At 37.2% G+C, this 25,756-nt stretch overlaps 1 protein-coding gene across 8 annotated transcripts in view; it reads right to left on the bottom strand.

Annotated features, from left to right (window-relative positions):
• The window catches only part of Fut8 (fucosyltransferase 8), a 227,073-nt gene that overhangs the window by 124,871 nt on the left and 76,446 nt on the right, over positions 1-25,756 (bottom strand). Inside the window, exon 1 of one of the 8 annotated variants that reach the window (XM_076550920.1) lies at positions 20,745-20,837. The exons of the other annotated variants lie outside the window; for them this stretch is intronic. The gene's annotated coding sequence lies outside the window, so the exon portion shown is untranslated. Of the gene's footprint in view, positions 1-20,744; positions 20,838-25,756 lie in introns of those variants that run through there. 8 annotated transcript variants of the gene reach the window in all.

Raw genomic sequence — 25,756 nt, 5'->3', positions numbered from 1 at the left:
CCTTGTATTTGACATTTTAGCTACACTGGCTACTGAGGAGTCCCTAGGATCTGCCAGTTTCTGCACCCCAGTGCTGGCGTTATAGCCACTCAAAGAAATACCTTGGTGTCTACATGGATGCTAGGATCTGAACTCAGGTCCTAATGCTTACACAGCAAGCACCTGACCCAGTCAGCCATCTCTTCAACCCACCACTTTAAACTGCCGAAGGTACAGATGACCAGTCCAGACTTCTAACTTAATTGAATATTATAAGTTAATTACATCAGAAAACACAACCTGTTATATTATTGTACATAACTATTAAAATAAGTAAGATACTCCTTGAAATCTCACTAATGTGATTTTGAGTTTGTAACTCATAACTAGGCCAACTAATTTCTAAGATATTAGCAATTTTGATGAATTAAGAGAATATTCTATATTTGTGTATCAAAGATAACAAATATTTTAAATTCATATGCGCATACATTGTTACCCCACCAAGAAGAAATGTGAAAATGTGATTACTATGTGTTTTAGTTAGTGTTTCTATTGCTGTGAAGAAACACCATGACCACGGCAACTCTTGGAGAACATTTAACTGGGGCTGGCTTACAGTTCAGAGGTTCAGTCCACTATCAACATGGTAGACAAGGCAGCATGCAGGCAGACAGGGTGCTGAAGGAGCTGAGAGTCCTACATCTCTGATCCACAGGCAACAGGAAGTGAACTAAACTAGGCATAGCTTGAGCAGACCTCAAAGTCCATCCCCACAATGACACACTTCTTCCAACAAGGCCGTACCTATTCCAACAAAGCCACACCTAATAGTGCCACTCCCTGTGAGCTTATGGAGCTAGTTACATTCCAACTGCCACACTATGTAAGTATTAAATGAAAACTGAACTTCACAGACATCACTCTTTTCTTCTATCCCTCCTTCCTTCCACATTTTAATTCGGTTGGTTTCACCATGGTGCTTTTACAGAAAATGAGAGGGGGATTCAGCTAGAATTAAAGTGTCATTTTAATTCATTACTACCTTTGCTTGCTTCGTTCTGTTTTTCTTATTTTAATACACACACACACACACACACACACACACACACATGTTAACTACCCCTTTCACTTAGGGGAGCCATTTAGAAAGAAAGATTTTAATAAATTATTTAGTACTACTTAATTTTAAAGAGAGTTGAGAACAACAAGGTACTTTTTAAAAGATACAGATTTGAGGGTATGTTAATCTAGAATTGAATTGACTTAATTCGTATAGGGTTCTTAAATTAATAGTACTTTGTAACTCGTGACTAGCTTTTCTCTAACATTTTGTTTATAATTTCTTTTTCCAAACTTATGCTTCCTAGTGTTTCTTAACTAAGAAAGCACATCATTAAAATATAACAGTCAAACTAAACATCTGTTAACCTTGCAAACTTAACCTTCATTAAAATGTAACAAATGATTTTTTTTTTACCTGAAAATTTAAGTCCATCTCATCACATAGAATTAACTAGGGAAGCATTCTGAAGTAATGACTATCTAGTTTGTTTTAATTCAAAGAATTATGAAGTGAATGTTTACAATCATTCCATCTGTTCTGAAAAAGGTTAGGAAAGATGGGCATAGTTCTGTCATTTGCTAATTAAAGCACTAGTTACTTGAGTTGATTCTATTGTCTCTGAAATACATAAAAAATTAGCCGGGCGGTGGTGGCGCACGCCTTTAATCCCAGCACTCGGGAGGCAGAGCCAGGTGGATCTCTGTGAGTTCGAGGCCAGCCTGGACTACCAAGTGAGTCCCAGGAGAGGTGCAAAGCTACACAGAGAAACCCTGTCTCGAAAAACCAAAAAAAAAAAAATAAAAAAAAAAAATAGAATTTTACATTAGTGATTGAATTTAAATTGATTGAAAAATAATTACTGTTAAAGTTCTTTTCATTAAAAGAATGATAGGTATGGCACATGCTTGCAATTCCAACATTAGAGAGGCTGGACCAGGAGGGTCACAAACCCCAGGCAACCCTGTGTTACATGATCAGATCCTGTCTTCCTGTAGTCCCAGCATGGGGAAATGAAGCCAAGAAAGAACTATAGCTAAAAAAGCTCATGCTCAACTACAGCGTGAACAAAACCCAGCCAATGACACAAGGTGATCTCAAAACAAATAACCAGTGCAGTGGGGGAAGAATGGAGAAAGGAAGGTAAAGAGGGAAGGAGGAATCTGAGATCATTTAGTGGGAAAAAAAATCTGTCATTTGAACATAAAATGCAACAAAAATAAATTTTGTTTGAAAAACACAATAATGAAATCTAATTCTCTATAAGTTAATAAAAATATAATAAAATCACATAATTCAGTCATTTAATAAACTTCTCAATTTTCATTAATGGCATTTTCAATTATATTCACAAAGTGGGAGCAGTTTAAACTTTCTTTTAAATTGTTTTCAACTTTAAGTATAATTTACTGCTATAAAAGGTCCTTATAAAAGTACCCAGTTAAATGATTTTTTTCCTAATCTGTACCTTTGTATAACTATTATTTTCTCTTTTCAGTCCATTTTCTCTTACTGACAAACACTAATTTGATTTATTTACACACACACACACACACATGCTGTGGGATGGTATGTCAAATTGCTCTGATTGGTCAATAAATAAAACACTGATTGGCCAGTGGCCAGGCAGGAAGTAGGTGGGACAAGGAGAGAGGAGAATTCTGGGAAGCAGAAGGCGGAGGCGGAGTGAAACTGCCAGCCGCCACCATGACAAGCCGCATGTGAAGACACCGGTAAGCCACAAGCCACGTGGCAAGGTATAGATTTATGGAAATGGATTAATTTAAGCTATAAGAACAGTTAGCAAGAAGCCTGCCACTGCCATACAGTTTGTAAGCAATATAAGTCTTTGTGTTTACTTGGTTGGGTCTGAGCGGTGATGGGACTGGCGGGTGACAAAGATTTGTCCTGATTGTGGACAAGGCAGGAAAACTCTAGCTACACACACACACACACACACACACACACACACACACACCCCTTGCCAGGACTGAGGGCCATTACTGCTCAGCTGAGCCCAAACGCATCTCCTTTTACTCATTTCATACTTAGTGACACATTCTCAATTATTTCACTTCAATTTATGCTGCCAGTGCTTTGTGACTAATGGAAGAAGATAAAGAAATAATGAGTAATAATAAATGTATACAATTTCACGGCATCTCAAGAGATAGAATAAAATATTTGTGCAGCATGGTCACACAATTATATCTAATCTGATTATTAGACATTTAAAACTATTTCAAATACACGGTTAAAATAATTACTTTATGATTATAATTAATATATTTTATAATAAAAGAAATTCAGCCATTTTCATAAGAAGTCCCATACTAAGTTAAGAGTTATATTTTTGTCATGTTAAACTCAAGAAAGGTAAGAGAGTGAAGGGGAAGAAAGGAAGACTTGAACCAAACCAGTTCACAGGCAGTGATCTTCAGTGAGGCACAGAAAAACCAAAACAAGATCAGCCACTGTAAATCACTAAAGTTACACCAACCTTAATTCACTGCATCAGTTGACTGATAATTAGTATTAGATCAAAAGCAGCTAAAACATCTTTATTTACAGCTACATATAGAATAGCAGAAATGTTACTAAACTAAATTTAATTTAGGCAACATTTTAAAATTAGTATTTTTCACATGGTTGTACTCAATTTGTAATAGGACACATCTGTTGCTTGCTAAGAATATCATTCTTCATTTTAAAAAATGTTAGGAGACCTTCGCTTTTACCCATAAGGAAATAAGCACGGTCGAGACTTACTTTCCAGCCAGGGGTAGTAGCACACACATTTAATTCCAGCACTCAAGAGGCAGAAGCCGGTGGATTTCTGTGAGTTTGAAACCAGTCTGGTCTACATAGTCCTGGCCAGCTAGGACTACATAGTGAGACCAAACCCCAAAGAAACAAACAGACAAAAGAAATACCTTCCAAACGTAAACAATTGGAAAACGGGACAAATTATACATCTGATATCAGAGAGCTGGAAACTGATCTCTAAACAAGGAAGACAAAACGAGTGAGCCCCTAAACAGCCCAGGGTTGCTTCAGTGTCTGCAGCACTGAAATATGTAGAAGAGGAAGTCCAAACAGGAGCCAGCAGTACTATTGAGTTGGAAAGATAGATTAGAATTCAGGAAAATCTAGGCAACAAGAAATGTTGGAAAATTTCTCACTCCAGAGGGAGAGCTACATCAAGACCTGTGTTTTCAAAGAAGCTCTTTAAATTATCCGAAACCAAAAATGAAAGACCCTTAAAATAAAACCTGGAAGAATAATTTATGAGGAAAAAGTACTCTGGTACTAATGGTTAATAATTCCTATGTTCACAAAGGGCCAGGAATCCTTTAAGTTCTCACAGTAAGAATCCCATCCATGAATCCTTTCAAACACTCAGTAAAGACACATCTTACCAATGAACTAATAATGGACAAGAGTAGACCTCTCTAACAAATCTTGAAAATACTACAAACAAAAAGAGCTTAAGGATGGAGGGGAGGAGGAGAGTAGACGATGTCACGGCATCACCCTAAAGAGAACAATCGCAAAACTCCCCACACGGCCAATCAATCCTCTAAAGGCTACATCTTGACACATAAACCTCAGAGTAACACCCTCTGAAGATGGTGATACCTAGGAGAACAGGATGTTGCAGGGCTACCATCACTACCATGCCTAAGAATAAAGGTAGAAGAGGTTTCGTTGTTGTTTTAATGGTAGTGGTAATAATAATAACACATGGATGGACCAATGGGGCAGCTAGGGAGAGAGGGGGAGAAAAAAGGAGAGAGAGGATATGAATGAATGAGAATGGGATGAACAAAATAAAGGTCAGGGCTGACACATCGACAATCTTCAGCACTTAAGAGCTGAGGCAGAAAGAGGGAAAGCTATCAAGGCCAAGGCCAGCTGGGGATAGACAACTTGGTCTTCTTCTTGAAAGAAGTTTGCACTCCATACAGGACTTGTGGATTTCCCTGAAACACACTTGCCTAACTGTTTGATGGCTTTGTCCTTCATCAAATTCAAGCCACCACTCAATTACCATTTCCTCGATGAAACTTGCCTTTGCTGTTCTGTTAAAGCAGTGTGCTTCCCCCTCCAGCACTGCAATACCTTTCCTGGTGCGCCTGCTTTTCTCTAGAACGCTTACCACCAGCTGACATACTAAATATCTGTCTACACAACAGAATACAAACTTCATCAGATAAATAATTTCTCTTTGTTTACTAATTATTATTCAGTCTAGAATACAACAACCACCTAATAATCTTAATAACAAATAAATGGCTACAAAAGAGAAATTTTCATTTAAAAGAATGTCTGCCATGCTTTTATCTGTATGCATGTCTTCATGTAGCAACTAATTTTAAATATCTATTACAAATGCTGTCATTCATAATTATGGTATTTATTTGGGTATTTTATTTCATTTTTTAGTATTTTCTTCTTATAAAATACTTTAAACATGAAGAATTTTAAAATAATGGTACTGCGAGATAATTCATTTTAAAAGAGAATTAACATCTAACAAAATTATTTATTCTCCATTATAGAAATAATCTCATTCTTAAAATTGATGACAAAAGTGACTCTATCCCCTAGGTTTAAAATCCTCATATTCAGTGATGTAGACACTCACATGATGGTGGTGATGATGTAAGCAAAAGAGAGATCTAGAGCCACCCTCCAATGTCTGCAGTCTGTTGTCCTTGCTTAATATACTCACAATGTTTGAGGGTTTAGGAAATTACGGTATTTAATATATGTATTGGATCCCCCGTTACTGAATCTCCTCTGCCGATGCAATAAACCAATCAAGCCAAATTATTAAGTCCAGGTTTAATGGACAGAGCAAAGCAACTCCCAGGTGACTCTCGGGAAGGCAGGAGGGAGAGCACATGGCAGGTCCGGTGACCAGATTGACCCTTGGCGGGCTTTCTGAGAGCGGGGTCTAGAGAGGGCAGCTCCAGGGGAGATCCTCAACACTTATCACTAAATAGCTAGACTTTTGAAAATAAGAATGAGAAAGAGGAAGATCTCAAATTTGCAACTCAGAATTCAAAGAGCTATATGGTCTAAAAAAATAAAACTTGTTTTGGGGGGAAAATAAAACTTCTATTTTTATTTAAGCAATATTCATTATTTTAAAATAATATTTTAAAAAGCAAACAGTTCTGGAGAGTTTAGAGAAGAAAGGAGAAGACCAAAAGCAGAACTGAGAGAATGGAAGGCTGATAAAAGTTTATAAAGATCAGAGAGAAAACATGCCAAGAAGTTGTAGCGAGCTCCAGTCTTCAGGGACAAGGGGCTCAGACTCCAGGCTGAGAGCTACAAACTGGCCTCTGCCAAGCTACAAGGGTCCCAACACTAAGTCAACAAAGGGACTGAGTGCTAAGCAGGGCTAAGCATCCTAACATAACACTAGAAAGACCCACTTGTTGCTGCTTCTGCCTATCTCCTGTCAGGGCTCTCTGCTGCCAAGCCTGGAGGACTAAGAGCAGCTGCTGCTTCTAGAGACCAGTCTTTAAAGAGTCTCTTTGCCTACCCACAATTCCTATTCAGGTAAAGCAAAGAAAGCCTCACCCAGCTGACTGGAGCCATAGCTACATAGCCAAGATGACCTGGGACTCTCCATACTCCAGCCTCAGCCTCTAACCAGATAGAATTACAGAATGCTATCCCCATGCTCCGCTTTTTACAATGTTCTTAATCTCTTTCTCTTTAATCTCATTTCTCTACTGTTCTTTTTAAGATTGTCCATCTTTCTCCTAAGCATTATCCACCTGTTCTTATATGTTATTTTTCCCATTGCAGCCCTTGGAATATTAATAATAGTTGTTTTAAGTTCACAGCTTGGTCCTGTTATCCTTGCTCTGAGAGTGTGGTTCTGATGCTTATTCTTTCTTTATTAAACTGTGGATAGAGGAGAAGGACATACATTTTAGCATCTTGTAATTTCTAACCAAAGTGCTTCAGGATATAATGGGTAGAAGAAACTGTAACAAAGAGGCCTTTAGTACCTTGCCAAGGTGTGGAAGGAGGGACCAGATCCTATGATGAGGCTTCAGCCTCCTCTTGACCTGTGCCAACAGTGAACTCCACTGGTGCACCTCAACTTCCCTCCACCTCCTCAGGTGAACAGTGGCTGGAAGGGAACTTGAGAACACCCCTTCCCCCAAGGTCAAGAAGGTCCCGGTAAAAGACTTTTTGCTTGATGACAGATCTTGTTAAGAAAAGTTCTCCAGCCAGGCGGTGGCGGCGCACGCCTTTAATCCCAGCACTTGGGAGGCAGAGGCAGGCGGATCTCTGTGAGTTCCAGGCCAGCCTGGTCTACAGAGCGAGTTCCAGGAAAGGCACCAAAACTACACAGAGAAACCCTGTCTCTGGAAAAAAAAAAAAAAAAAGGTTCTCCAAGATATTATAAAAACTATTAGTTTTCTCCCCTCCAGCTATAAGAATCTGAATTTTTTTCTTCCATGCTGATATTCACTGTAAAGAGCTGGAGGAAAATGCCCAGAAGATTGGGGCGGGGCGGGGTGGGGGAGGGTTCCCCCTCTGAAGGTTTTACCTCTCTGGCTTGTCCCCACCAGCCTTCCAGTAATTCTTGTAATTTAGTTTTGTTGCACTGGTTCTGGCTCCTATTTCTCTAACTTAAAATAATTGTTTATTTTTAAATGTTTGCAGCTTTTTATTTCTTTTCTTTCTTTCTTTCTTTCTTTCTTTCTTTCTTTCTTTCTTTCTTTCTTTCTTTCTTTTTTTTTTTCTTTCAAGACAGGGTCTCTCTGTGTAGCTTTGCGCCTTTCCTGGAACTTGCTCTGTAGACCAGGCTGGCCTCAAATTCACAAAGATCCGCCTGCCTCTGCCTCCCAAGTGCTGGGATTAAAGGCGTGCACCAACACCGCCTGGCTGAGTTTGTTGCTCTTATTAGTAAGGAATATAGCTAATTTTTTTGCCAGTTCACATGGAAGAAAATGGCTTATTACCTTTTATATTACTGGCTTAAATTTTATTTGAATTTTTAATCTACTTAATCAAAAGCATATTGGTTAACATATTGATGAGCACAGTGCCTAACTCAAAATTTGAAAAAAGACTATAAAATAAGCTTCCAGACTTAGCAAGAATGCCAGAAAGACTAGCCCCAAGTGCACATATCAACAGTTAGCTCACTTTGGTTTTTATGATGTTATACTAGTTCCATATCCATAGTGCATTATTATAACAAATATATCTGAACTTATCCCACATTAGCAAATAATAAAGCATTTTAAAATTAAGAATTATGGTGACAAATTAAAGAATCATTAACCCTTTAAATTCAGCCAGCAGATTACACAATTAGACAAATCAGTTTTCCTAAGAAGATACTGAGAAATCTGAATAAGATAGGTAAAGAAAATATTTGGAGATAGTCACAAAAGTGTACAAAAATAAACTATATAAATCATCTAGATTAAAATCCACCCAAAAAATGGATCAAATGAGAATAGTAATGAATTCATGTAAATGACAGAATACCTTCGTAAAATACAAAACATATTTTCGAGGTCCTGCATTCCCCAAAGGCCAAACAAAGTCAGTATCTAATAACACTGAGACCAAGTACTTGGTCTAAATAACTAAATAACTAAATAACACAAAACACATTCAGTGTCCACTTACGTAAGATAAAGGAATAAAACAGAAGAAGACAAAGTAAACTGCCACATATGTCTTACTGATTATACACACACAACTAAGCCATTCAGGTGACAGTGGCGAGGCAAGGGACAGACAGCCCAGCAAACAGAACACAGAACAGTTCCTGATCCAAAAAGTATTCGAGAAGTTTCTGTATCTTCTATCCAACTAAAATAACGTAACTCAGTAGACTCCCCTGAGTAACGGTGGAAACCCCATCAACAAATCACAGTGTTTTCTGGGTGAGGGAAAATTATCCAAAAAGAACAGACTTTCTGACTTAAAATGAAGAAGATTATGAAGTTACTTCAATATCAACTGAAAACAGAACTTACTTCCCTTCCCCTAGAATGTAAGACTTTGAAGAAAACCACAAGGTATTTCAGAGAAAGGTGTTATTACTTGAATCTGGGTCTCTAAAATTGTCTGTTCAAATGATATAAAAAAAAAGAAATACTAATTATGTAGAAACACACTTTTTGCTGTTAACATGAAGCATATGTTAACATGTCTCACAGTCAACTGAAGAATTTATCTCAAAGTATGAGTTGTAAAGGACAACTTCTTTGAAAGCAAAATCTACAGAAATAGTTAAAAAATACTTATACAATTCCTGATCACTAAATGCTAATTTTAAGAAATCAAATCATTACAGTTTTCACCCTTCGGTAATTTTTTTTTTCCTAAAATGGGTATGGAAGTTTGGCAAAGTCAGAGGCCGCAGTTTAGATGTGGGAGGAGCACCACGAAGTTTCAAGGACAAAGCATACTGCACTCCAGGGTGTATTTACAGCTCTTCATCTAGAATTCAACTAATATCGAACTGCAGCAATCAGCCAAGCTAAGCAAATTAAAATAACAGTAATTTGACAGATTATCTTCTATAAATATTCAAATATGGGTGTTTGTGTGAACATAAGGGTCTCTACATGTCAATCAAAATGTTTTGTTTAGGATCCTAAAATTGAGTTCACTTTTTTACCCTTCTGTGGAAATCCCCTTGAATCCTTAACTCCCCATGTTAACTCTCACCTCAATTATAAAAATTCTCTTTCCATAGCCTGAATTAAATTTTTAAAGATAATATTCTCATTCTCTCTCTCTCTCTCTCTCTCTCTCTCTCTCTCTCTCTCTCTCTCTCTCTCTCTCTCTCACACACACACACACACACACACACAAACACAAACACAAACACAAACACACACACACACACACACACACACACACACACCAATAGCCCAAAGGAAAATATCCTGATCCTTTGAAAATCTAGGTTTATAAAAAGGCACAAAGAAAGCTGTAGGAGGAGCATAAGAGTCTCGAGGCCAGCAATGAAATAACAGAGGAATATTTCATTCAGGTCATTAGTCCCATATGCTTTGGTAATACTTTGTTAACAAAAGATTCTAATAAACAATCAAGAACTTCATGAATTTGGATTTTATTCAATTTTGTGTGTGTGTGTGTGTGTGTGTGTGTGTGTGTGTGTGTGTGTGTGTGTGTTTTCTTCTTAAAATAATAAAAATCATGGAACATTAGAAATGGAAGGTACTAAATTCTTCTGTCTGAACAATTATCCATTTCTATTGAGACAGTTTGGGCTACTATACTTTAAGGAAGCTGCTGAGGGCTTAGAAGAGTCCAAAGAAGATTCCATAAATGATCAAAGGAGACAAAAAATGGGATACCTGAAGAAAGCTTCATGAAGTCAAACTTTTTAGAGTGTAACAAAAAGAAAACTTCAAGCTAACATATTATCTGGCTTTTAGCCTAAGAGTTCTGATTAGCTGTCCTTCAATTTGACTGAGGAAATAGACTTAAAATCAAACATGTCAAAGTAGTAAAGACATGGAATTGAGCTCCCCAACTCACAGAGAGACTGAGAAGCGCATCATGAGTATGTAACTTTGCTACTCAACACATGGTCTAAGGACCGGAAGGAAGGCTTGTCAGGGGGCAAAACCTCTGAACTATTAGGAAATTACTAAATACATGTTAACGTGATCCCCAAGTAAGTCCTAAGAACATGAAAATCTAGACAACACTTCAGTCTGAAAACAATTTGAGAAGGGAAGGAGTAAAGCTCTAACCTGAAAGTTGCTTCCTGAAATTTTCTAAAGATGTAAAAACAATTTTTATTTGTTAGAATTTACTGAGAATATAACAGAAAATTAATAACTAATTATTCAATAAATATCATATATAGGGTTTGTTCCATCTTTACAAATTGGTTCAAATCTCAAAATGTTTATAAAGTAGGTACTTTATAATTCTTGTTTTATCCATAAAGCAAGATGAACTCAAATAAATTACCTTGCCCCAAGTTACACACCTAAGTTCACAACTGAGATTTGAGATTGTCTCTTAAGAGTCTACATTCAGCCCCCCAAAATTACTGTTTTCCAACATCATTTCAAAACATTCTGAAGTCATCCAAGAAAAAAGTATAACTGCTGGTACTAAAACTGCTAAGTATAAAGGGAAAAATAACGTGCTTTTCTGCAGTTTAAAATAATTCAGAATTATGTCAGCACTGTTGGAAATACGTGGCACACACTCAGCACAGGAACAAGACAGCAAGGACAGTAGGCCAGAAGAGAATTATGCGTCTAGCACTGTCAGTATTTTTTAAAATGTCTGATACAATACATAATCCAATATCGAACACAGGACTACCTTACAAAGAAAACTTCTGGTAATAACCACATTATTAACTGTATTTGGGAAGCAACTGAAACCCCATGCTAAAGGACACATTCTCCTTGGTATCGCTTTCCTTTTTTTTTTCCTAGCAGCTTTATTGATGAATCTTGACACATTATAAGCTGTACATCCCACTTTGAAATGTCTATCTTTAAGATTATCTCATAATTAAATAATCTTTAAAAACTGAGTATCTTAAATCCATTCCTACAATCACTTCTGCCACCCCAACCATTGTCACCATCGCTACCAACCTGAGAAAAGTAAAGGACACGAAGCTAGGACTTTCCTCAATGAAAGAGGGGAAGCATAAATGAGTGTAAATGTTCTCTGTACTTGAACTGCTCCCAACTTCTAAATATGTCCCTTTTCTTTTCATTTGTAATTTGCAAAACTCAATTCTAGTAAGACCCAATGGTTCTTCAGAAAATACTGAGGATTAAAGAAAAAGTAAAATGGAGGTTCTAGGTAAAAAGTCTACTGAAAGTCTTAATAAGACATGTGAGTTCTAAATAGCAATGGAAGTTCTGAGATATAAATAACATCATTGTACTAGCAAATTGGTTGAATTTAAAACATGCAAATTGTATCTTGTATGTAAAGCTGAGTATTACATATTTTAGCTCCATTCAGTCTGAGCATGCTCCCAAAAAGAAGAGAGGTGAACAATGACTTTTTCATTAACAATGACAAAGCTCTGGTGACCTAGTTTGAGAATGAACAGAACTATAGGTGTTAAAAATAGAATTGCTTAACCCATAGGATTAATTAAAGATGCTGGATCCAAAAAGATTTGGGTACTAAAGATACCAATGCTAAGAATGAAATGTATTCTTCCAAACATGAAATTTAAAGCTTTGATTTGAAGCAATGTGAGTAAGAATTTACTTGAAAAATCTAAAATATGTAAGGTCTATGTGAAATGCCAAAAGGATGCAACTTGATTTCCTAAAAACCACAGTAAGACTGCTCTGGAAAACAACGAAGATAAAACTCAAAGTAAGAGTGCTCCTTGCGGACAAAGCAACAGTCAAAACACTCAAGTAAAGCTTTCCTGACCTGACTGTCATTTACAAATGTGACTAACAAAACGGCCCAGGCCAAAACACTCGAAAATTTCCATTCGTTCTTATTCACATTAGTTACACAAATTAGCATTCATTTTGTCCCACTAGTTAGCACCAGAGAATACCTTCTGACCCCAGTTTCACTATTGGTATCTTTTCAATCTGCCTTCCTTTCCCACTCAAATTGGAGATTACAGTACTTGAATAATTGACTTATATTTTTAAAACATAACAATATACTCTAAGCAATATTTGCTACTCATTTAGTAGATATTGATATTTACTAAGTGATATGTGTTAAATACTAATTGAATGAATAGATGTCATAATCCTATCCTTAACATGGGAAAATCACATTTATCCCATGACATATAAAAGTTTAACATTTGTTTTTATTATTTTTACTTATGTGTATGTGTGTATGTGCACATGAATGTAGGTGTTCATAGTGGCCAGGGTCGCCACGGATGTCAGATCATTGTGAACCACCTGCTATGGGTGTTAGGAACTGAACTTGGATCCTCTGCAAGAACAATACATGCTCTTGATTGCAGACCCATCACTTTTGACCCATGATGTATAAACGTTTAAATGGAAAAAAATGTTCCACCTCCATCATGAACAAAATATAAAACTTAACACGTTAAAGAAAAGAAAGTACTTAAACATCACTAGAATATTTTTCATTTCCTTGCTTGTTTACAATGCTGGGGATTGAACCCAGGTTATTGCATGTGGTAAGCAAGCACACTAAGACTGAGTTATAGTCACAGCCTAGAATCATTTTTAACCATAAGACTATAAAGAAAACTCTCAAATTCCACAGTGAATGGAATTGCTGAACTTGTGATACTGTAGAGCCTAGCAGGCATGTCCAGCCTTTTGATATTATGACAGTTTTTTCATCTATAAAGTTCATATTCCAGAACAGCACTGAGCTGCATTCAGGGCCAATTTTTGCTGCATATGGCTTATAGGCATACATCTGTATGATATTATGAAAACAGCCCCATAAGCTCATAGATTTGAATGCTTGATCACCAGGGAGTGGCGCTATTTGAAAGGATTGAAGAAGTGGGGCCTTGTTGGAGGAAGTGTGTCACTGGAGATGGGCTTTGAGGTTTCCAAAAGCCCAAGACAGACCCAATGGCTCTCTTGCCCTGCTGCCTGCAGATCCAGATGTACAACTCTCAGCTCCTCTCCAGCACCAAGCCTGCCTATGTGCTGCCATGCTCCTGCCACAATGATAATGGACTGAACCTCTGACACTGTAAGCCAGCCCCAATTAAGTGTTTTCTTTTATAAGAATGAGTTGCCATGGTCATGGTGTGTTTTCACAGCAATAGACCACTGAGTAAGAGAAGCTGGTACTAGGCTTGTATGACCAGAGAAACTGATCTGAGTTCCTGAAGACAATCCCCAAACTACCGTTTAACAAGATTCCAGGGTGATCAGCATGCAAATTATTCTTGAATACACTTAAAAAAAACTGTACCTTCAAAAAACTTCCCACTTCTAAATTAGTCCTATAGGCCTGACCTGAATGCTCATTGTCCATCTCTCTTGTTAGACTCAAATTCTGATTAAGCTACATGCTTAAAGCTAAAATAGAAAAACTTACAGCGACCAGTTATTATACATACATACATTATGTATAATGCCATGAACTTCTACATACACTATTGCATACATACTGGGAATGGTGGTACATACCTGCAATCCCAGAACTTGAGAGACAGAATCAAGGGAATCAAGAGTTCAAGAGGCTCCTTAACTATATTGGGAATTCAGCCTCCCTGGGCTACAGGAGACCCTGTCCTAAAGAGAGAGAAAGAGGGGGAAAGGGAGAAAGGGAAGCAGGAGAAGGAAAGGGTTGTCCAATTATATCATGCATAGAAGAATTAAAGCAGATGCCATTATCTCTGATCTATATAGCCCTAAGAAGGAGTTTTTATTTGCCCAAAGTCATAGGTATAGTTAAAAGAGTAGTGATGGGTTCCATCCCTAGCATTAGGAGGGATGAGGAGACACCAAAAATTTCTCCAATAGCAACCAATTTCTGGAGTCCTTAGACAGCCTTCTATCTCAGCTAACGCCTGTAGACCCTCAAATGGCAGGCAGCCTAAGCAGTTGGCAATCTTGCCCCATTTCCTTCTTACTGAGTATAGAGTACGTCCCTTTCCTGAGCAACAGACACAACTGGACTGCACTGTCTTCAGCATAAATGCCCCTCCACTGTACACAGAGAAAACACACCATCTACCTAGAATTAAAATTGGAAACTTTTTATGAATGTAACAATTGCAATCAAACTTTCCCCTTTTGATAGTATGTAAATGAACTCTCCAGGAAAGCAGCCAAATATGGCCATTAAACATGATTTGTGGCTAGTCTGAACTGAATTATGTTGTAGATATAAAATACAGATAGATTTTAAAGATTTAGCATGTATTTAAAGGTATATATTAGTATATACTTAGTATATAAAGTAATATATTGATTAGTTACTAGTTTTCTTTTCTTTTCTTTTAATACAGTCATAATAAAATTAAAATATATGGTTTATACTAAATTTCTATTGGACAATGCCAACCTACAAATTAATGGTCACTATTCCCATATCAAGCTTTCATGGTCATATAGCATCATGAAATTTAATGATTACAACAGTCAGACTCAAAGTCCATTTCTCCTGAAATGCAAAGTAAAGTGCAATTGCGTATTTGTTTCCAGGTTCCTTCCTTTCTGTCTTCACCTAGCCTTCAAATGCTGAATAAGCTCTTTAATATTTTCTGTCCTCCACCTCCTCCAAAATTATTGACCTTGAAATATTAATCTTCTTTCTAACAGCTGTCATATTTAGAGAAAGGGAAAGAGAGAAATTTTCCCAAAGGGGACTTTAGGTTACCTTCGAAGGCAATACTGTGACAATGCTAAGTGTTTTGTCTATAGAATCAAATAGCCAAGCATGAACCTTGCCTCTCACTGTGCAAATTGTTGAAGTAGTTTCCTGATTTGTACCGACCACTGAATAGTAAATTAGTATTTCATTTAAATAATGATCACTACTAAAATATAAACTCTGTGTTGTTGTGTGGCTTATAAGCATTAGGACAGTACCTGAGACTGTCATTATCATCCTCACCCCCTTTCTGTATCTACCCTTCCCTTCCTGACTGTCCATCGGCAGGCTATTCCCTTAGTCAAGCCTGTAGCACATCCAATAACATATGAAGAATACAGAATAACAGGTAGCAAAGGAGGTCATTTGAAGTCACTACTACAAAGAACTCCAACCACAAGAGACCATACAAAAAAAAATGGTTTGCATCACATAAATTCAAAAGTTCCAAGTCTGGAACCCTGTACAAAACTGCCTTCAGAGGAGGTAGGTGTTTCTGTAGTCATTTCTAATCACCTGTGCCATGTCCAAGGTATCCAACTCAGATGTTCAATTCTGAAACCTGTCCTATTATCAATATTCACCAAGTCTAAGAATTACACACTCTTTAGGACATCTAGCATGGCTATTAATTGCTGCATGTGCACCTAAAACTTGAACCAGCTTCCATCTATTAAATACTGGAAAACATACCTTCACACTTTGATCTCATGGAAATCACAAGTAAAAATATGAACAAATTACTCAGTAGTCCAAAGTATAGAAAGCATCTTTATCAAAAAGTACAAATGCTTTGTCACTTGTGACAAATCAAATCTTAGGGTCTTAGAGCAGATTCAAGGTTTCAAGTGGTAGCTCTTTAACGTAAGCTAAAATATAGGAAAGTTAAACTTCTCATCACTTTTCATATTGTACCAGATGATGCAGACATACACATTACGCCTTATTTCTTCTTTCTCTTAAAAGCAAGGACATTATCTTCCTGAATTCTAAAACCTATACTACATCAAATATATTCTCAAAAGTTTGTTTTACTAGACTGAATCTACTGTTTTAACAAGAAAAAAATTATTTACCTGTTACATCAGCTCTTAAAATGATTCGAGAGTCCCAATAATCATATAATTAGATAGACACAATTTTATATTTTACTAAGTAGCTGAGGCTCAGAAGTTCAACTACTTAATTCCTATTTTTCACTTTTGTACATATTAATAAGAAATCTACTAGTCCAAGACGTTCCTGGTCCATAGACGAAAAAAATTTCACAGTCCCTCACCATACCATGTCAAAAATAGTCTCTGGGTGAACAGGAAGGGAAGGGAAAAGGTAAAATATGGTCAAAAAAGAAGTTTGATAATGAGCTAAATCTAAGATCACATCATTTTTCTTAATTTTTTAAAGTTATAAAGTTTAACTTTTCTTCCTCAAACTGTTTGCTCAGTTATTTTTTATCTACCTAATTACTTGGACCTTCATCATCATCATCATTATGTTCTATCTCAGATTTTACCTGCTATCTTCCTCATAACTATAAGCTAATATATGTTCTAAAAGTTACAACTCTGTAAATACAATTCCCTTATTCTGTCTTAATGAGTGCAGTTTATTGCTAAGAAATGGCTTCTGTTAAATTTTACCTACTCTAAAAATAACAGGTGCATTATTCTCATTAGGCTTATGTCCTAATGAGACATGAAAAGGTCCAGAAGTTTTAGTCTATAAAAGTTCTTGTACTGAAGCCGGGCGGTGGTGGCGCACGCCTTTAGTCCCAGCACTCGGGAGGCAGAGCCAGGCGGATCTCTGTGAGTTCGAGGCCAGCCTGGGCTACCAAGTGAGTCCCAGGAAAGGCACAAAGCTACACAGAGAAACCCTGTCTTGAAAAACAAAAAACAACAACAACAAAAAAAAAAAGTTCTTGTACTGAGCATTTAACATCAGCTGATATCTAAGATGATAAAAGGAAAGTTAATTTGCTGCCCGCTGTCACTCTTGAGTTTGTATTGAGAAAGCCCTATAAATCCCGTTTAAATACACGAGGCAATTCACTACCCATCTGTTTCTTCATGGATAATAACAATACATATCTACAGCTTTGGAATTACTTTAAGATCTAGAGTTCCTGAGTCTAACAATAGAAATACATGTTTACCTTTACATAGGTGGTTTATTGTTCTAATCATGTGTGTGAACTTTGTTTATTCACCTGTACTTAAAAGTAAGAACCATGTCCTATAAAGCTTTGTGCCTTCTCACTTTAACCACAGTGATTCATCATATCCCCATATAGGGATAATACATATGGTCTAATAAAAAGTATACAACTGTTAACTTTAACAAAAAACTTCAAGTTCCCCCTGTATGATTCAGTATTAAGTTACTACAATTCTGAACCAGATTCTGAGCAGACAATTCTGTACAGCTGGAGTAAGGACCCAGGCTATTTATTATATCTCATGATCAATGGTCAGTACCAAACATTGCTTTAGCCATGGTCCTCCGTAACCCTTACTAGCTACTTCCTATCTGATGATCTTAACAACTGTCTAGAATGCCATCTGGTCACTAGATCAGAAAACTGCAAGGAGAAAAAGGTGGGCTACAAGGATAGGTACTTAGCTTCAGGTTCATTATAATAGATTTCACACAAAAACGTAGATTTCTCAAATTTGTTTTTAAGTGGGATTAAAGGCAATTTCTTATTGAAGTAAAAATTTGAAGAAATACTTTTAAAAACATATGAGTTTCTGCCTTTACTTCTATTCAAAACATAATAATATCAATATTAGCTTAAATTTACACTGAATCTATTACTCCTGTGAATAGTTTTAGCAGGTGATTGAGTACTGATCAAAACCACTGGCATACGTGAAATACATGTGTATCTATAGAGTCAATGCAGACACAGCTAACAAAAACCTATCAGGACACACAGAGCAGAAGAGCCTTAGCAAAGTTACATGCCATTACCACATCTGCATGCAGTTAAACATATGGTAAACCAGGTTTCAGGAATCCCAAGATTATCAAAACTTTTACAAATATATTTGGGCTATTTGGGGTAAGGGAAAGAGATTCGAAAGGGCAGTTAAGAGCCTTAAAACACCTATTTTGACTAAATCTGCAGCTGTTATTACAGCTGTTCTGAAGCTTTTCTTGGAACCACTTAAGTATTTTTTAAAGTGGTAAGGATAACTAATGTCAGCCTTAAAGAACTAAACAACAAAATAGAACTTTTAAATTGTTAAAAGCTATTTTTTCCTAAGTGATTAATATTTTGGGGGGATTCCATCAACTGAGTATAAATTGTTATGTAAATGTAAGAAACTTGGTTAGCTTCCTTGAGTTTCAATGTCTTTTAACGTTTCTTCATTTATGCCACACGTTTTATTCAACTACAAGTCTATGATCCAAATAACATATATGTATGACACCAAGAAACACACAAAATCCTTTTCAAACATACCAAACATACTCTCTAATATACTCTAATTGCTTACAAAAGCAACATCATAAAACAAAAGAGAAATTACATAAATTTTAAACCATTTTATACTATATTTCAAATGTAATCAATAATTCAATTAGTTCCTAGCTCTTTGTTTAAAAGATGGATTGTTTTTTAGAAAAACCATCCATCCATGGAATGAAAAAAAATCTTGTTCTTAAACAAGGTCTCAGAGACCACAAGCATGCACCCACCACCACTCTCTGCTATTTCTATTATTCTTAAAAGCACCTGTAATGGCCTAAGACTTTTCAATTGTATATTTCTATTTTTATTCAATCACGAGTAATAAAAGCAGATATTTTCTTAGGAAGAAATACAAAAAGGCAAGGTGTGGCGGCACACACCGGTAATCCCAGGGGGCAGAAGCAGGTGGATCTCCGTAAGTTTGAATCCAGCCTGGTCTGCATAGCTAGTTCCAGGCCACCCAAGGCTACATGGTGAGACCTTGTCTCAAAACACCACAAAAGAAATACAGATGAATGAAAGTCTTTCAAGTTCTTCAAGACAAAATATAAAAGTTAAAAAGGGTACCCCACACACACACACACACACACACAAAGTTAGGATGGTGAACATCAGCTTATACGATTACAGAAATTACAAGAGAATGAAGTTTAAGGGACAAAGTAGTATTTACAAAAAGATTTGCTCTGGTGATTTATTTAGTAATTAGTAAGTGTGTTGTTTAACATCCTCTGACATCCCAAATGAGAAAGCAGGCCAGGGAGATGGCTCAGTGGGTAAGGGCACTTGCTGATACCTGGTCCCACACAGTAGATGTAGAGAACAACAACTTGCAAGCTGTCCTCTATGTGTGGGCCATGGTGAGTGTGAATCCGCGCGCACGCACGCACACACGTGCACACACACACACACACACACACACACACACACACACACACACACTAAATGAATGAATAAATAAATTAATTAATTAATTAATGTATGTGATGGAAGAATTATTTACAAAAAAATCAACAGCAGAAGTAGTGGTATAGGCCTTTAATTCCAGCACACAGAGGGCAGAATCAGGTGGACCTCTGTGACTCTGAGCCTGATCTATATAGCCAGTTCCAGGCTAGTCAAGGCTACATAGGAAGGCCATATTGGGAAAGGGAGAAGGAGAAGCAGATGGACTGATGGACAGTGTAGCTAGGTATGGAGAATCACACAACTGCAGACCACAGTGTGAGGACAACCTATAATAAACAACAAGACGAGAGAGAAAGGGAGGGAGAGAGAAAGAAAAGGCGGGGCGGGGGAGAGCAAGTAAAAGGGAATGAACACTGTTAAGTAGCAGTTTCAGAAAATTGGTAGAGCATTAAAAACACATAAAAGAAGCCAGGCTCATGAGTGTAATCTTGGGGTAGGCCAGTTTGGGTTACCTAATGAGAATGAGACAGAGACAGAGACAGAAACAGAAACAGACAAAAGAAAAAGAAAGAAGAAATGCCTGGTCTTTTCAGTGACAGCTGAGCACTTGGAAACAGGCTTTGAAAGGTTGGATGCATATACCAAGCTATCACATCAGCCATCAACACTGATTTCACTCAACTTCTACTACACTTACCACAGAAGGATGAGGAAATATTTTTTAAGTCAAGGCCCCTTAAGTAGAAAACCAATCAACAAAAATTGCTCCTGCAAAACCCCATTCAGCTAGATCGCTCCTTCAGCCTTATGTCTACTCAACACCTTTTAATCATTACACAGCGTTCCTTCTACTGAAGAATCAAACCAAAGACAGCAGAGCACAAAGACAAAGAACCTAAATGTCCAATTTTTTAACTAATTAATTCCTTGTTCTTTAAGTTTTACAAAGGCACTTACCTTCTGAAATCAAGAGCTAACAGGGAGTTTGAAATCATGCCCAAGATAATGGGCCCTTCTATTGGACAGTTAAGACTCTGGGACTGAGGTGGGGTCAACTAAAGAAACAAAAAAAAGGGAAACTTTTCTGTGGGGCTAGTTCATGACCTCAACCTTCTGAGGAACCCTATAAGAGATTCAACCATCTTTCTCCCTTAGATCATTCTGCCATGATAGTCCTATGCTATATGATGCTACTGAGTTCCTTCCAGAAAGTTCTAGGCCAGCACAGCAGTGATGTGCTTCACGATTGTTTTTCTGATGAGGTCCAAGGTAACTGTAGCACTGCTTCTGTGTGCTTATAAACCCTGGGGAATGCCAGGCGTTGGTGGCACACGCCTTTAATCCCAGCACTCGGGAGGCAGAGCCAGGCGGATCTCTGTGAGTTCAAGGCCAGCCTGGTCTACCAAGTGAGTTCCAGGAAAGGCACAAAACTACACAGAGAAACCCTGTCTCGAAAAAGCAAAAAATAAATAAATAAATAAACAAACAAACAAACAAACCCTGGGGAAATGTGAAATAGAAAACTAGCTTCCACTGGTTACTGAAAAAAACAAAATGAGAAGACAAACGTTTCTCAAATTATACTGCCCCATTTCTGTCTCTTTCTCACTGTTTCCTCTAAGACATCTGTCTCATGCTCATTCTACACACACACACACACACACACACACACACACACACAAAGAATCAGAAACTTCGTTTAAGAAATTTACCCCATTAGCAAGTGGCAAAAAACGATACTTAAACTCAATTATCCCAGGTTAATTCTTGATATGCAATAAAAGCTATAAACTACATTACTGTAGGTCAGACAACTGGCCTATACAAAACACTGCATTCTTTAGAGCATCAATTTTCCTAGGTCTACTTATTTGCTTTTTTTAATCTTTCAGAAAGCCTGATGGCTCATGCTTTAATTTCCAGCACTTGGGAGACTAAGGTAGAAGGATTGTTTAGGCAACATAGAAGTACCAGGCCAGACTAAGCTACAGAGTATGACCCTGCTTCAAAAAAAAAAAAAAAAAGAAAAGAAAAAAGTATTTAAATATAAAATTCAGTGGCAATGCTATAAATACATTCTTCACATATTTTTTCTGATTCTACCTCTCCCTAAAAACTCACAAATGAATTAAATATCCTATAGATACCTCTCATGTAGTCATGATGAATCTAACTTCACAATCAAACAACTAACAAGTTTAATAAGGATTTATTCCCTAGATAGTTCCCATTTGATTATTCTTTACATCATAGTTCAATAGTTGTATTCCATTAGTATACAGCATGTCATTTTTTTAACTATCTAGAAATAGTATTGGAAATAACTTTAGCATTAAATAAAAAGCTAAACCTTGGCTCTATTTGAGTAGGATAATGGCTTCATAGAAGAGATTTTTTTTAAGTTGCCATTACAAATTTATGTACAATAGATACTTGATTTACCTAGGGATAAAGCATAAAGAAATGGTAACTCTCAAACCAGGATTATTTTAAGCACCAAAACTACTGGGATTTTAAAATAAAAGGACAGAAGTCAAGATGTACAAACAGGAAACAGATGTGTCTTCTCACTTGAAACAAACAAAAGAAGCCAGACAAATTATAGGAAACAACAGATTTCAAGAACTAGACACCAAGCAACAAAGAACAATGATTCTAGAGCCGTGGTTCTTAGCCTTCCTGATGCTGAGACCCTTTAATTCAGTCCTTCATGGTGTGGGGACCCCTGACCATACAAATTACTTTCATTACCACTTCATAACTGTAATCTTGCCACTGCTACAAATCGAAATGCAAACATCTGTATTTTTCAGATGGTCTTAGGCAACCCCTGTGAAAGGGTCATTCCATCGTAAAAGGGTCACTACCCACAGGTTGAGAACCACTCTTGTAGAGGGACAGAACAGCCAGCACAACCAAGATCGTAGCATTGCCCAAGCTTTCCACCTCTAGAGACTTGACAGTCTCAAAATTGACCAAGATGAATTGGGGAACTCAGCCAAGGTGGTGAAACAGAAGAGCGAAAAGTCCACAAAGACCAGGCATCTATCCGGAAAGAGAGCAACAAAGAAACAAAGCAAAACACAGAGGTTTGTGAAACCATGTCTCCAATGTTCAGCACAGGAATGACGTGTAAGATGACTACTGGAAGCTAGCAAGAGCCACTGCGGGGAGTGCTCAGGAGAGTCTTGTCTCAGTAGTGACAAGTAACTAGCCCCAGAAAACACTGCTCTAAGGTACCAGAGGAAATGTAAAACAAGTCTCAAATTGTCTCCAGACAACTACAACCCAGAAACAAAAAAAAATTCCTAATGCAAAATATAAAGGTAAAATTTATATTATCTATCGTCCAATCAGTTACCAGCGCTGGGCAGAGTGACACATGCCTATAGTCCCAACACTCAGGAGACTGAGGCAGAGAAATCAGCTTGACCTCAAAGATGAAGGTTTGTCTGGTGGAAAAAAGCAGTCTGGGGAATTACCAGGTACACAAAGAGGCTGAAGGCCATGAATCATAATGAAGAAAACAATTTACTAAAACAGATGTTAGAATTAGAGACTGGGATCCCATAAGCTATTTTAAATATATTTTACATATTTAAAATCTCAAGTAGAAACACGGAAGATATAAAAAAATTTATCTGAACTATAGAGTTGGAAACTATAATGTCTGAGATGAAAAATATACTACACAGAATTAACAGATAAGACATGAAAGACAAAATTAGTGAACTTGAGGGCAAGAGAAAGCCACACAAACTGCAAATCCAAATAAACTGGGGGAAAGATACCAAATATAACATCAAATATAATATGAATACAATACCAACTATCATACAAGGGAAAAATCAGCATATGGAAAACTAGAAAACAGTACTGATAGAAACTAATTATCTAAATTATTCTGACCTTATCCAACGGTCAGAAGACTCAATATTGCTATGGTGTCAATTCTCTCCAAATCTGTCTAAATACAATGTAATTCCAATTAAAATCTCAGTAGGCATTTACAAAATGTTTCAAAATTCATATGGAAATGCAAAGTCAACTAAAAGAGAGAAGCCACCCAGGAATTTGAAAAGGGAAAGTTTATTATGAGAGATCATTAACTATAACAGGGCTGGGGAAACAGTCAATTAACTAATGAGAAATAAAAAGGGCTGTAATGCAGGAGAAGCCAATACTCACTTAGGCCTGAGCCAGTTAAGGGCTTCTTTCCAACCTAACTACCCCAGGGCTGAGATCAAGATCCCAATGAGGAAAGCACGACTGTCATCTACTAAATGGCTGAAAAGCTGTTCTAGAGCTGTACCACTTCCTAGAAACAGACAGAAATCCATTCTTTATGGAGCTGATGTCCCACCAACAAGGACAAGCAGCCAGTATCAGGTCTCTGGTTGCTGTGGTACACATGCTTCTGAGCACTGCAGGAGCCTGGGACTTCTAAGCACTCTGCAGAAAAGCGGTACGCTGCTGGGGAAGCCAGGAAGACTAATACTGGGGAAAGTGAGTATGCTGATGTCAGCCAAGCAAACACACATGATACAAGAGGAAAAGATTATCGGTTGTGTCTCTCCAGCATTCTCTCTAGCCTAAGGTAAACATCGGATGCTATGGCAAAAGAATAGTATTAAAAGGCTCTGGTCTGATCTGTTTACAAAGAGCAAAGGGGAAAAGATTGATTTGGAACAAAATACCACCAACAATGAGCACAATAACTAAAATAATAATGAAAAAGAAGACAAACTGGATGGGTTAACATGACCTGATTCCATAACTCACAAAGGCACAGTGACCAGTATGGTAGAAGCACCAAGATATGCAAAATGCCAATGGAGCAGAAACTCAGCACAGACCCAGAGACTTGTGGGAAGGCTCTCAATGTGCGCCCAGACTAGCCTCGAACTTGTAATCCTCCTGCCTCCATTTCTGTAGCGTTATGATTTACTGCTGACTCCGTCTCCCAAGTGCTATAATTTACCAGAACCAACAACCACGCCCAGCATCCAAAGACTTTTAACAACAAACCTATTTCAACAAATGATACAAAAACAGTTATATGATACAAAACATACTTTTGGGTGCTCCATCCAATTTTTATTTTACACACACACACACACACACACACACACACACACACACGAAATACAAAGAACTATTTTCCATCAAATGAGACAATTAAAAGCCCAAGAATACCCAATATTCAAGAAAATGTGAGGAAACACAAATGTGTAGATTCGTGCTCCATTCTGAAGGTGAACTATTTCTATGAATCAAAGTCTCAAAATAATAAAATCTGTTAAGGCAGTAACTATAATCTCAGAATGGCAATGCAATGGGAAAAACAGGAAAAAATCATTCTGTGCATTTACACATAAATACATCTTATTGGTACCTGTAGGTTTTAAAAGGTCCTTGAGAGACTTTGTATGATCACCAATTTGTGGATAATGATCCCAAAGAATAAAAACATGTATTAAGGGAACTATAACCTACTGAATAACTTTTGTGAGCCTAAAACTATACGGACAAATACAATATCACATTTAACCAGAACATATTAAAATCTAAAGATAGTGTTTTAAAAGACTTTGTATATCCAAAATGATAGTAAAGGCCTTAAAGAGAATTTTCACTACTAAATTCAATTGACAGAATTCATGTTCTCTTTATTGTAAAAAAAAAGGGGGGGGGGCTTTAAGACAAAATTACCAGTTTATGAGAAAGAACAATTTAAGCATCTGGCTATACCCGGAAGCACAAGCAGTCCAGAGAGCCTCTCTGCCAAAGCACTGGGCCTGAGATCTCACAGCAATACGTTAGTTAGCTGCTGGTTCCTGACAGGTAAAGTTGCTAGTTTCCTGGTTTAGGATGGGCTATTTGCTTATACAGCAACCTAAAGAACTCAAAATCATTTTGGCCTAATAGCCTCCTAAGTTAAAAATAATAATAATAATAATAATAATAAT

Source organism: Peromyscus maniculatus, chromosome 14 (genome assembly GCF_049852395.1).
Source record: "Peromyscus maniculatus bairdii isolate BWxNUB_F1_BW_parent chromosome 14, HU_Pman_BW_mat_3.1, whole genome shotgun sequence".
Lineage (NCBI taxonomy): Eukaryota > Metazoa > Chordata > Mammalia > Rodentia > Cricetidae > Peromyscus > Peromyscus maniculatus.
Note: the sequence above shows the minus strand (reverse complement) of the source record. Positions and strands in the feature narration are given on the sequence as shown.